Genomic DNA, 13,833 nt, shown 5'->3' on the forward strand with positions numbered 1-13,833 from the left:
TCACTTTGTACCCCATCTCTGCCAAGCAAGCTGCTCAGCGGGGAGCTCTTTAATTTCTGCCCTTTAAAGTCAAAACAAACCTATCTTATTTGACTGAAGCAGGACAGAGTGCAAGGCACTCAAGTGGCAGATCCATCTATCCTTGGCAGGCGAGAAAAGAGCAGCTGGGAGGACAGTGTCTGCTGGTAGCAGTCAGGAGAGGATGTTTGGCCACAATCTAATTGTAAGGGATGTGGGGAGTCCACGCAGAGATTGATTAAAATTGATTAAGAAAGTGTATCTGGGGACTCTTCCAAAGCTAACTGAAGTCAGAGGAAAAGAGTCTTTTTCACGGAATTCTCCGGCATTGGATTAAAACCCCAGAGTACCCCATCATGGAATAATTTGGTTAGCAGAAAGAATGGAGAGATTTAACAAATCAGAGATTGGAAAACCAAATGGGATTTGAGGTGATGCGTTCAGTTCCTGGCTCTCCACAGATTTACTGCTTGACATTGCCCAAGTTCATCAGTCTCTTTGGACATCCCTTCCTACTATGGACAGGTATGACTGTGAATAATTTCTCTCTCTCCCATTTTTCTTAATGTCAACTGCATTATTCTCTGTTCTTTCTGTGTGCACCTACAACACACAGTGCACCTGGGATGTCTTAGCTGAGGTTCCTAGCCTGCTTTGTCACACATATTAACACAAAAAAAAAAAAGAAGAAAAGAAGGTCAGAAACAAAGGCCAATTACTTCTTTAGTGGTACATCAGAAATTAGTGTAAGGCTTGGTGCATGGCAGGCTGTTCCTACAGTTCCTCTGAAGGTTGACCTCTTCTGCTCTGTATTCAACTCCATTAATACCACATTCTTCTTTTCATTCCTACTGAGCCTTCCTAAAGACTGACAGCTGTATATCATATTATTCTCGTCTGTTTTCCACAATGGGCTTAGATGAGATCAGAATAAGGGAAACGAAATTAGTTTTTAAAAAAATCAGTCAGTGGTATATTTCCCTCTTTTTTATGAATAATGTATACATTCATATAGTGTAGTGTAGTAATTATGGAGTTTGGACTTATTATAAAATGCTGAAGAATGTCTAATGATACTGCTTTATCTAGCTATTTAAAGTTCAAATATAAATCCAAGGTATCATTAAATACAGCTTCACCTAACTGTATATTTCAAAGTCCATGGGATGTTTTGTTTCTAGGCTTTTAATCTTTTAATTCAGCTAAAAAGTGAATTTAGTAAGTGACTTGATAAATAATTTAAAAAATAGCACTTTTACACTGTAATCATGCCAGGAGAAATGAAAGAGACCTGAAGTGTCAGAGGTTATAAATTGCAACAAAGGTATTAGCATCTTGGTGAAGAAGTCTGTGTCACATGGAGAAGCAACGTCTACTGGCAACATGTTGACTCTTTCTAATTAGTTAAAAGATTTATACAGGCAGTAAAAATGGGCTAGTTTATTGATTTTTGTCACATTCCTGCACTACAATAGTTTTGCTCATTTACTGTATGTAAGGATACCTGCGTGTGCCTGAGCCCTCCCCACGGTGGGACTGGGAAAAGTCGCATTCGGCTGTTCTTGACCTCACCTTGCAGAACAAAGCGGCCGTGTGCTGTTCGTCCCCAGCACCTCCTCAAGTCGAAAGAGGTTTTAAAATATAGTTACACTCAGAGAAATGTATAAAAATGCTGCTACTTTTGTTGTCCCTGTGTGACATCTAGTTCAGATTTGCTTTGTTTGTAGGTAACAAGACAATGTTTCTAATTGTCAGTTCTGCATATGCGATAAAGACCTGAAAGCAGAGCCAAGTGTTTTCTTGGCTTTGACATCAATAATTGCTAAGATGCTGACACCAATGTGTAGCTGAGATGGGCTGTGCGTGATGGAGCAGGTTCTGGCCCTTCTCAGCTGCCCCTGCTTGGAGGGGGAAATGCTGAGGGGACACTAACTTCTGTGGAGAGGGTCTCCCGAGGCAGTGGTTTTCCTGTGACTGGCTGGACACTGCTCGCGTGTTCAGGTGACAAGCTTCTGGCCGCTGCATCATTTGGTGTTTGCAGCCTCGCAGGGGTGATGCGCAGGAGCGATGATTGCACACCTTGTGACACAGCACACGTCAGCCCGAGCAATGGCACTGTGAAGTCACGTTGCTGCCGTGAGCGTGAAGTGCACTTCCAGAAATTTGGCCCATGATTTCTCTGCCTGTATTGCAGTTGCCGAACAAAGCGGAGTCCTCCTATGAATCTGAGCAAAACGCAGCAGTAGATTATATTCTGCACGGCTATTCTGAGGTATTTAAAAGCAAATAAAAAGCAGCACAGGAAAACTAAAAATAACACTACCATGCTGTAGAAAGCATGGAGGTGCCGTGTCAGAAGCAGAGTTAGGGAAAAGAAATTTAACCCGGTTCAGTTCAAGGCCGCGAGGTGAAGTTTGTGCTAAGGATGGTGTGAAGGTGCGCAGCCGGTTTGGGAGCGGCTTCTCCCCGTGTAGCGCGAACGCTGTAACCCCTGCCCCGAGCGGCACCTCTCTCCCCTGAAATGCAGCCGATGCCGCGCTGCGCGGGCAGCCCCTGCCCAGAGCGGGGCGGCCGGAGGGCGCCGGGGCCCGGCCGGGCTCCGCGGGGCGCGTCCGGCTGCTCCCCTCTGGTGCCCCGGGCGTGGCGGGCCGACGTGCGCGGCCCCACGGGCCCCTCGCTGGTGCCGACGGTCTGGGCTGTACGGGAGATTAGCGGCGGCATTTTGCCGGTGGGGGCGGGGAGCGTAGCGCGGGGCGGCGGGGGGGAACCAGGGACCGGCGGCGGACAGTGGGAGTGGGACCGGGACCGGGACCGGGGCTGGGGGCGGGCAGCGGCACGGCGCGGCCGCCAGGGGGCGCTGCGGCGTCTCGCTGCGCGGGCGGGCGGGCGCACCTGCCGCGTGCGGGGCCGTCGGCGGCAGCGCAGGGGGTGGTGGTGGGGCAACGCCGTCCCGCTCCGCTCCGCTCCCCGCACCGCGGCTCCGCCGTAACTCGGGGGGGGGGCAGCGCCCGCTCCTCCGCGGCGGCGGGAAGCCGCGCTCCGAGCAGACGGGCGGCCCGCGCCGCCCCCTCAGCGGCACCAACGGCAGGAGCGTCCGCTGCCTCCGGGGCGGGGGTCCGCCCGCAGCCCGCCGGCCTTGGACGGGGCCGTGCCGGCATGGAGACCTAGAGCCACCGAGGAGGTAAGCCCTGTCGCGCAGCGCTTTTCGCGGCAATTTCCTTTTTTTTTTTTTTTTCGTTAAAAAAAAATCAATCTTTCGTCTAAATAAAAGAAAAGTTGGGGTGTAGCGCGTGTCCCCTCAGTGCCGCCGCCGCGCGCGCGGGACGGGGCTGAGGGGCGGCTGCTGCCGTGTCCCTCCCTCAGCCCCGTGGCGGGCGGAGAGAGCCCGGGGGCTCCGTTTGTTCCCGGCAAGGAGCCCCCTCAGTTCCGGCTCGGACCCACCGGCAGCTCCGGCTCTCCCTCCCGGGCGGGCGGGTCGCGCTCCTCCGGCGGCTGCCCGGAGCCGTCCGGGTTGGTGCGGCGGCTCCGCCGTTCCCCGGATCGGGCCCTGCGGCTGTGGAGGCGGCAAAAGTGTTTTCTCTCAAGAAGGGAGGTCTCCGTTAGTACCGGGGGTGCTCTCACTCAGCGCCGCGGACGCGTGTGGGGCTCCCCGGGAAAAGTGTTACTGCTGGGGATTTAAAATAAATACACGCGAGGACTTTTTTTTTCGGGATGTTGCAGCTTGGTGGAGCCTGTTGAAAAGGTGCTGGCTCTTTGGAGGCTTGGCCGCTCTGAGGTACTGCGGTGGTGTCCTGAACGTTGGGCCATTCAGAAATCTCCAGCTGCTTCCGAAAGTTTTGTGGTTATAAGGCTTCTCCAGTTTTGTTTGGGGTCTGATGGAAACCTGCTAAAGAGCATGAAACCTCTCTCAAGTGCTTGATGAAGTGACTGTTTCTAAAGAGTCCAGCCCTGGACTGCTGCCTCTGCTGAGATTCAAAGAATCAAAAGTTTCTGGTGGAAAATGCTGTAAGCTGCAGTTTCTCAAAGTTACGGTAAGGTCTGTGTGCTTTGGGCAACCTCTGCTTCTGTTGGGTTTACACCCAAACTTAGGCTTGTACTGTGAGGAAAAACCCATCCCGGCAGGAATTGACACTTTCTTGTGCTCCTCTGCAGTGCTTACACTCTCTTAATTTTATCCTGATTATTTTTTAAAAATGATATTTTTAGAATGTGAGTGGGAATTGTGGCTATTACAATATTACTGTTAGAATGTTCATAGTTTTGAGTTTTTTCAGAGAACTGTTGGAGGTTGGTCCAAGTTAAGGTGAGCTGCTGCCTGTGCAGGTGTGTGGAAGGGCGGTGGGGAAGGGCTGTTTCAGGGTGCCCAGGCATTGTGTGAGCAGTTGCATTCACGCCTGAAAGAGGCACTTATCCCAAATGTTTGCTGTCAGTGCTTAGAAGGGGACGTTACTTCTTAGCAGGGATAAAACTGTGCTGCTGCCTGGTGGTCTGTGATACCTGTCAGATATCTCAGTTGTAAGAGCAGGTGGCAGCCTACCCTGCTTCTGCGTAGTGCATGGGAAGGGGCTTCCCTCTGGAGGTAGGAGTGGGCCAGCTTTGAGGAGGACATGGTGGCTGAAAAGCTTTGCTCGTGCCAGAGCTGAGGCAGGAGGTAAGTCTGGGGAGGAGGCTGTCTGACAGCGAGTCGAGTTCTTGTTTTGCAATAGACAAGTGGCTGGGAGGAGATGTAGGGATGGGCTGGGATTTGGGGTTTTGGGCTCTGTAAGACAATGGGGTGTAATCCACACACAACGAACATGAGAAGTGAAGACTTATCACAGTTCACCAAGGCACAGGCAGTGCTCTTCAGGATTTGGTGAGTCTATGGCTAAGCAGGGGTTATAATTGGTGATGTGCAGGATGGTTTTCCAAGAAACTACTAAGGATGGCATTCTTCTGCGTGTGTTTCTCTGTGCATAGGAGACCTTTTGCAGTTGGAGGATGGGGGCATGCTCCGACCTCCCTGCAGAGCACTTGTGTTGCTAGGCAGCAGCTTGCACCTCCAGCGTGCTCCAGATCCGAATCTGTGAGGGGAGACCTTCCTCTACTGAACTAAAGCTTTCTAGCTGGTGACCAAGGATGTTGGAAAGTGCATATGCTATGTGCCTGGATGTGCATGCACTGCTGGCCTGCTCCTGGGTACTGGGGAGGGCTGGTCAGTTGGGAACATGTAGGGGTGTTAGCTGATGGCAAGACTTCCTTATACTTACCCCTCTGCTTGGGCTGCATAGGAGAGAGATATGAACCTTTGGTTGTTCTGTTTGTAAGGCTCAAGAGTTCTCTGCAGACCACCCATTTACTTTCACAGTACCCGGAAGCTCATAGGATGTTTGTCTTCAAATTGTTTGGTGATGGGTGTCTTGTCTTAGCAGTAAAATGGGGGGGGGGGGGGGGGGGGAAGAGGGAGGGGAGGAAGATTTGCTTGCACAAGAGGTAAGAGAAAAGACCAGGTGTGCCATATTAATGCACTTAGCCCACTTTAGTCAGTTTTGGTGGATGCCACATAATTGCTGGAGCACCTGTGCATACATGGAGTCAGCCAGCTTTGTCTGAACTGCTTCGTATCTCACAGAGCAGGAGCAATGGAAAGCCTTTTAATCTGCAGGGCTGCCAGTCTAGTGGCTGCACTTTGAAGCAGTGCAGTAGTCAAAGCTGTTGGAAACCAGTGTGGGGGGACTGGCCACTCTCCAAACAGAAGTCAGATCAAAGAAGAGCCTGAGAGGGTCAGGAGGGATTCATAGGCTGGCAGGGAGAAGGTGAGCTTAGCAGGAGGGCTGTTCTCATGGCACAGATCTCTTCTGATCGGGCAGGGACTGACGGTGTGGGAGGGGGAGAAGGTTTCCTGGTTTGATGGAGGCTGGACCTCAGAAGAACCTGGACTTCACAGCCTTAAGCCCAGAGGAGGCTGCAGAGGAGTGAGGAAGCGGAGGCAGGTAGGAGCTCACTTGCTGGGCTCAGGATCTCATGGTGTTGTGCCTTGCCACCATACAATAAGCTTGAGCCATGGAGGGTTTAAAAGCATGTGTGTCTGGAGGTGTTAGGGCAGCTGCTTGCTTCCGTTCCCCATGGAAACAATAGGCAGCTTGTGTATGAAGGCAATGTGTGAGAGGAGCCCAGCAGAGATGCAGGTAGGCTGCTGGAGAGCAAGGGGGGAGGAAACTGGGGCAACCTGTGAGGCCTGTAGCTCTTGGGATGCTCTGCCTGCTTGGAGATGACAGGAGCATCCAGGTGAGGCTCTGTGGTGGAGATAGGTCTGTAAAGGGATTTGAGTTTTTTGCATAGGCAGAACAATTTGTTCCCTGACTGTCTGCAGCTGTTTCCTGGGGAGGGAAGGGCACATGTTACAATTATCCAGTTAAAGCTACAGAGAACAGTATCTTCTGTGTAGCATTTGTCAGAGAGGCTGTTTGGTCCAAATTTTATATGTCCTGGGTTGAGATGCCCTTGTGGGATTGGAGGTGGAGGAAAAGTTCCAAGGAACATGTCTGTGCCCTGTGCAGTCAGTCATTCCTGCTGGCGGAGGTGGGAGGCTGCCAGGAATGGCTGGTGCTGGTGGCATTGACCTGTGCATCTGAGAGAAAGGGCTGAGAATTTGTACTCACAATATGAAGTACAAATAAGGCATTTATAATGTATGGACTTTTCCTGCTCTCCAAAACATTTGGGCTCTGAGTAATCTCTCACTTCAAACTGAGGCTCAAGCTGAAAATATCAAGGGATGCTAAATCGTGAACAACTATTAAACAGCCTTAAAGGGCTGTATGGGAAACCGTGTCTGCTCTCCCTTTCTAAGCCTTCCTCAAACAATGTGAGTCTGAGCTATTTATCATGAGGTCTTTAGTGCTGAAAAGGGAAGTGAATGTTTAAACTGTATCACAAAATAAGGAGACACTTTAAGAGGCCATTTGCTTTTCAGGGTGTCCAACTAAAAATAAATCTTCCTTTAAACAGCCTTGAAGAGAAGACAAAGGGAAGAGATCTTTCCCTTGCTGAAAATAACGAGAACCTTTTTGCTAGCTTTCATGGTCAGGGTTTCCTCCGGCATCTGGAGCTTGATCTAGGTAAGCCCCCCTTGGAATCAGTGGAAGACCAAGGGTTGTGTTATGTTCAGTGACAAAGCTGATGGGAGAGAGACTGAGTTAGAAACTTCTGCAGGGTTTGTTTGGCTAATCTTTTCCTTTCCAGGCAAAAGCACTACAGGAGGAGAGTTCCTTCCACCCCTCTTCACACTGTTTTATGTAGCAGTTAAAAAGGATGTCTATTTCACAGAGCAATTGTAGGGCACATAAAATACATATTTTAATTTGATTTTGGCCCGCATCAGAGCAAAACCCCATTGTTTACAATATTTCCACAAAATATCTGGAAGTAATGTTCTTTAAGCAGTTTCTCATGATTCTCAATTTCTGGGGGGTTGGTTGGTTTGCTTGCTTAATTAATAGTCCTATTTTCACCCAGAAAAAATACATATAGGCTAGCCTCTGGTTATGTAAGGGAAAAAAAATCCTCATCAAGAAGATGTTTGTCACTTTAAGGTACTATGAGATGGTGCCGAGTACAGTGAAAGCAACTTGCCTTTGCTGACAGCAGAGCAATGTGCCCTGTCTCGCTTCTCTGGAACTGTGTTTTCTAAGTGGAAAACTGTGGAAGAGTGTTTTATAAGAAGCTTAACAGCTGGTATGTCATCTTTTTCTGTTAATTCTGTCTTCTTTGAGCATTATATATTAGTTAGGGAAGCATGTGGCCATGAATGAGATCAAGGAATGAAATTCTAAGCACATCGCATGCAGAGTTGAGTTCTCTCGGCGCTTGTTTCATTAATGTGCAAGAGTGAATGTGGACCAGGTTTGCAATGAATAGTGCAAATACTGTTATTGTGTAAATATTGCAGAGGTGTGAATGTGTATAAGAGCAGATATAAAGTCAATACAGCTGACACTTGTTACAACTGCAGTCCATCTTCTATGTGGTCCTGGAAAAAGGACTTTTTTAAGACGCTGTAAAAGCAGTTTCTCTATAAAAGCAGGGAATGTTTCAGCATGCAGATGGCAGCCCAGTCTAAAATCTAGTTCTGTTTTGTGCTGAGCACCTCCGTAATGAGCCTTGAGGAACACAAGGGGAACGAGAGAAGCAATGTGGAGGGGAAGAGGAGGGATGTGCTATCTTTCAGGATTGAGACCTCTCTTTGAACTGTGTCTCTCTCCATTTTTAATAGCTTTTCTACAAAAGCTGCTTGGGGAGCAAGGTTGGTATGAGTAAGAAAAAAGCAAAGCATCTAATCTTTTGGCTTAATAATGCTCTTGCGTAGGCTGCCGTGAATTGGACAGACTTCCTTATTGATGTAAGAGCAGTGAGTTAGTTTTTAAATTGGTGTGGGTGAGAATGGACTTTGCTTATCTCTTTTAATGTGAAATGTCTTCTCCTTTTGTGGCTGAGGCTCTGTAGAGGGGGACCTGTGGTCACTGGCAAGACCATCTAAAGCACTTAGGAGGAAAATGCCTGACCTGAACAGTGGTATTTGCTCTGGGTGTCAGTGACTGAGAGCCGGAGTCAGGTGAAGCCACGGGTTTTCCAGAATTTACAGGGTTTATCAGTGACTCTGAAGCCTATGAGTTCTCATCAGCAACTTGCTTCCCCCCCCGCCCCCGGACAGCTGAAAAGCAGGGTTCAGAGTAATTTTTTTCCTGAGTGGAGCTTCTCCACAGCCAGAAGTCGTCTGCCCTTCTGGGACAGTGCCTGGTGGCCTTGTTAGTGTTGGGAAGCATATTTGGTCATCTGTGGCTGGGGCTCCTCTTTTCCCTCAGGTGGCTGTGATTACTGCTGTGGCTTATTTTGCTTTGGGAACTCTTGCTGTAACTGCATCAGCTGTAGGATTTAGGCTGATTTAAGCTGATTCTTAAAATCACTCCTCTTTCCCCAGTACTAGTGTACATGTTTAGCTTTCCAAGTGTAGGCTGTCTTCAGATTTTCTCCTCTCCCTCAGCTGGCTTTTCTGTAATCTTGTAAGTACTTCTGCAAAGTGGTAAGAGGCTAAGACCCACTCTGTAAACTGGAACTCTGTGTCTGACAGTCTTTACATTGCCTATGGTACTTCGTGTTGCCTGGAGTACTGTATTGATTAAACCACAATCTGCAGAAGTAAATATATGTAGAATATTAATAGCTCCTACTCTAGGGGAAAAAAGTCTGTAAATTAATAGATCCATTATGTTGACCTCAAACCATGAGGGCTTGAAGTACAGCTGTAATCCTCCTCCCACAACACGTATTTCACTTTGAATGTCTATAACAGGCTTGGACTACTCAAATTTAAAAGCTGTGATACTGGACAAGCATATCGATATGTCCTGGAATGTGTAGTTAGAATATTGCAAAGTTAAGGCTGGAACAATAGTTCCCTGTAGAATCCAGTGCTGAATCAGTACATTATTGATGGTGCAGCTGGGCATGAGGCTTAAAAAATAATAGCTAACTTTCCCACTCCTTTGTTGATCTTGTTTCTCCTTACAGTTGCTTTCTGCATTTCCAAGTGCAGGAGTTGCTGCAATAAGGGAGGAGTACGATTCAGGGATTTAAAATCCAATTTGAAGATATAATGAACTTGAATTCTGTGTGAGTTGCTTAGGGAATCGAGGTCAGTATGTGATGTGAGCTGATAGTACTCGATCTGCTAATCAGGGCTGAGTAGCTGTAGTTCTTTTCGTTCACGAGTCTGTTAAGATGGGCTGCTCAGGTTTTTGTCCAATTTTCTTAGTAGAGATTTAGATGGGTGCCTGTATCACATGCTCATCTCTAACCCTTCTGGTTAGCGTTTTGATTCTATATATATTGGAATCTTTATTTGGAATATTTCAGGGGATTTTTCCATTTCCTTTTTTTTTTTTTTTTTTTTTTTGCCATGAATTAGCACTATTTTAGGCAGCTATTGAATTGGAAAGTTCTTGCAGGAAAAGGTTCTTGTGTTAATGCTCTCAAGGTTTTCTCTCTACAGGGCAAACCAGCAGTTTGCTCATAGTGTTGAGTCCCTTTGCCACATTAACATGGCTAAAATCACTTCTACTCTTTGCAGCCAGAAATGTTAACGGGAGAAGTTATTGCATGGAAGCCATCCACAGTATATTTTCTTCTGTTTTGGTGCCTGCTCCTGAAGCCCATTTTTTTGTTTTGGTGTTATATTGTAAGATGTCTTTTGAAGCTTTAAGGTGCTGCTCTTTATGGTTGCCGTTTGGAAGATATTTAGCTTTTTAATGGAAGCATTACAATCTTTCCAGCAAAACCTCAGTGTTAAGGCCTAACACCTGTTTATTTCTTTTGAAATAGCTGATAAGATTTTGAGTTTTCCCCTTTCATGTTACGAAAGATCTGTGAGTTTTACAGTTTGTTCCTCTTCTTTCGCATCCAGACATGCAGCTGTTGTAGGAATCATTACAGATTGGTGTTGTGACCTTGTCAGGTGCTCTGCGTATTTAGTTGTGGTTCCCTTTGCTTTCTCAGGACAATACCATGGTCTTTCCTTGTTGTATTGCTGTCATGCAGCTGATGCACTGTTGAGCCAGTAATAATCCTAGACATTTTAGATGTCTCATTGTTGCTGGTTACTTTCAGTTTGTACAACACAAGCATTGCTAGGTTCCTTCTGTGCTTACCTCAGCTTTAAATTTCTCGTAGAATTTCAGCTGAACAAGGAGAATTAGCCAGATGTGAATTTAGTTAAGGACTTGAGCCCAGTGGAGGCTCAAATCCAGCAAGACAAATGCTGAATGCACACTGCCTTGTAGAATTAATGTTCATTGTGTATTTAGACAACTTAAGTGGCTGGTTATGATGGTAAAGACACACAGTGAATTAGGCAAAATGAAGTATTCTTTGATGCTTATTGAGCAACAGAGCGAAGAATGCTGCATGGCCCATATCAAGTAGAGCTGAAGATATGTTATTTGAGCTAGCATGCATCTCTGATCTTAAATATTTTTTTGTTTGTGTTTGAGGTATCAACAAAAAGAGACTGGTGCCCATTGTGGATTGCTTCCATCCAGCGTATTGTATAGACTGAAAATCTTTCAGTAATAAACAGCTCAAGGTTTTTTGTGTTGGCAAAAGAATAGAAGACCTGAGAGAGGGTTCATATTAAAATTCAAAGCCTTAAAAAGTGGGGTGGGGAAATGGGATGAAAGGAAACGAACAGAAGTCACCACCTAGTACACGGTGAAGACAATGAAAGAATTACTGTTGCCATTTCATCCTTTGTGTCAGGGGTGAAAACTGTAATTTATTTCCCTGAGATTTCCGAACAACAAAACCTGACAATTGGAAACCACTAAAGAGGTAGGCTGCTGTTTTTAATGAGCACCTTCTGCATCAGAGCATCTGTGGAGAAACCAGAACCTACAGAGCCTCATGGTGTGTCAGCAAATCTCAATGTGTGCACAGACGTGTGCCTGAGTGCACACACGTGCCACTTTTCTTCTCTTGTGTTCTCTTAAAAAGGAGCACTGTATAAACAAAGCTCATGGTAGAAATTGGAGCAAAACTAAATTATATTTGAAGCAGGAACTTGGGAATCTCAGTGCTGGGTTTTGTACAGAATATTAATGCTCCAGTTTCCTTCATGTTTCTAAGTGCTTTCTTCTAACCTCGTCACTTGAAATTCTTTTGAGTCTGGGAAGCTATGTGAACTGAAGTGGGTGCTGGAAGGGACAGCAAGCAGTACACAAAGAAAACAGGACACAATTTCCCAAGCCCTGTTTTCTGGGGACTCAGAAGAAAGAACTAAGTTTGTCAATACAGGTGAAGGGCATTAGGCAGCATATGGGAGTCAGAGTTTCTGTTAGAAGAACAGAATTTGTGCTGCATCGCAGCCTGGTCCCCTTGTAGTTGCTGGGTGCTTACAGCAGACTGGGAAAGCTGCCTGAAGTCTGTGGTCTGTAGCATCAAACGGTATGAGAAGGGAAGGGGTGGCCTTGTTAGCAGCGGAATGTTTGAGAATAAAGATGTCACACCTTGCTTCTCCTGCATTTCTCCCTTTGATGGTAGCAGCCCCCCTTTACTTACCTCGATCCAAATGCAGCCTGGCAGGTTGCAGCAAGGGCTGGATTAACTTGTTTAGCAATTCTTTCAGGCTTCTCACCAAGCACTTCATTCTGTGTCTCTCTTCCCTCCTCTCAGTGATCTTGGGCAAGATAGCTGTAATTGGTATTTCTCTATCCTCATTCAGCAAGCCGTCTTCTTCAGTCTTCTGGGAATGGTCCTAAACTTCGTCCCCTACTTGTGAGGTGTATCCAGTAGAGTACTGTGTTCTTGCTACAGCTGTGAACCCCTACTCACAGCTGCTTGGATTTGGCAGCATCAGAATAAGCAGCTCCTCAGGGAAAAGCTGCTCAGTGCCTGTGAGGGGAAAGTTTGTCAAATGACAAAATGAGCCCTGCTTGGAGGAAAATGCCTCGATTATAGAGAAATGATATTGAATGTTAACTCATTTATCCCATCTCATATCTCTTCAAGCTAGCACAGTTTTATTCATGTTACTCATCAGATCATGGATACTCTTCCACTCATTTATTTCCAGAAGTCCTAGTATGTCTAGCACAGGATAGTCTTGAACCTGTAGTCCATCCCGCTGCCTGTGATGTGAGCAAATAGCTCAGAGGAGGGAGTTCTGAGACTGGTCCCATTGGGAGCCGTGATGGGAGTCTTGGCAGGCTCAGTCCCAGAAATCTCCTCCTGAGCAAATTTAGAGACTTTGTCCTGGACACATACAACCTTCCCTCTTCTGGCTGCTTGATATTCTTCTGGGGGAAATATGTACCTTACTTTCTTTGTCAAATTGTATGTTTAAAAAAAATCATCTGTGACATGGCAATTTGAACAGTCTTGTTGTCTATAGCTGTCTGCTGTCTCAGGACAGTAACCAGCTTACCTGCTGGTCACACTGGTGTGACTGATCCTACCTTCTTCTGGTTGGATGTCTAGGATGGTGAAGATGACACTTCAAACTCTGATGTGTATTTCCATGCCAGCTTCAGTGGGGTTGTGTTAGATGTGAGAAGCTGAGGCTCTGGGCTAAGCTGTGAATGACTGGATAGTGGAGTAGTTCCTTGCCCTTTTCCTGCTGTATTTTCCTGATTTTTGCAGGTATGGAGACTGACTACCTTGGTGATCCCAGTGACTCAAAAAGCAAAACTCCTATCAATGCTGACAGGACCAAGAATTCTCCCCTATCTCTAGCATGAATGTTGGCTGGCAGAACTTGCTTTGAATTTTTAAAGTGTATTTAATGCAGCATAGCTCATTTGGGGTGGGGATGGGGGGACCCATGTGAAAAAAGACCTAGGAGTTACATACCTCAGCTGTAGTAACCAAAGGGAGGAAAGTGGAGAAAGTAATTTGCAAAGCTACACTTGAAAATCATTCTAGCATAACATCATCATTACAATTATCTGTCAAAAGATTTAGTTCAATTACTTTTTTTTTAAGCTCTCTTGTCAAGATGGCCTTGCTTGTTTCAGGATTTTGGTACTCCAAGGAGAGGTTAAGGAAGAATGAATACTAATTCTGCCATTAACCACTGTCAGACAGCCTTCAGTGCGTATTATTCCTTGAAAACTCCTTTAGCATTTGTACCGTGGGGAATCAATAGGCATAAAGTGCCCACGGGAACATAGAATTCAGGGGGGAAAAAAAATCCATTGCCTATCTATAGCTTGCAGTACGGTAAGGTGAGAAGGGGAAATCTTCAGTTTTAAGTGGTAATTTTAAAATAATTGAATAGCAGCATAA

This window comes from Vanellus vanellus (genome assembly GCF_965231255.1).
Source record: "Vanellus vanellus genome assembly, chromosome: 10".
Taxonomy (NCBI): Eukaryota; Metazoa; Chordata; class Aves; order Charadriiformes; family Charadriidae; genus Vanellus; species Vanellus vanellus.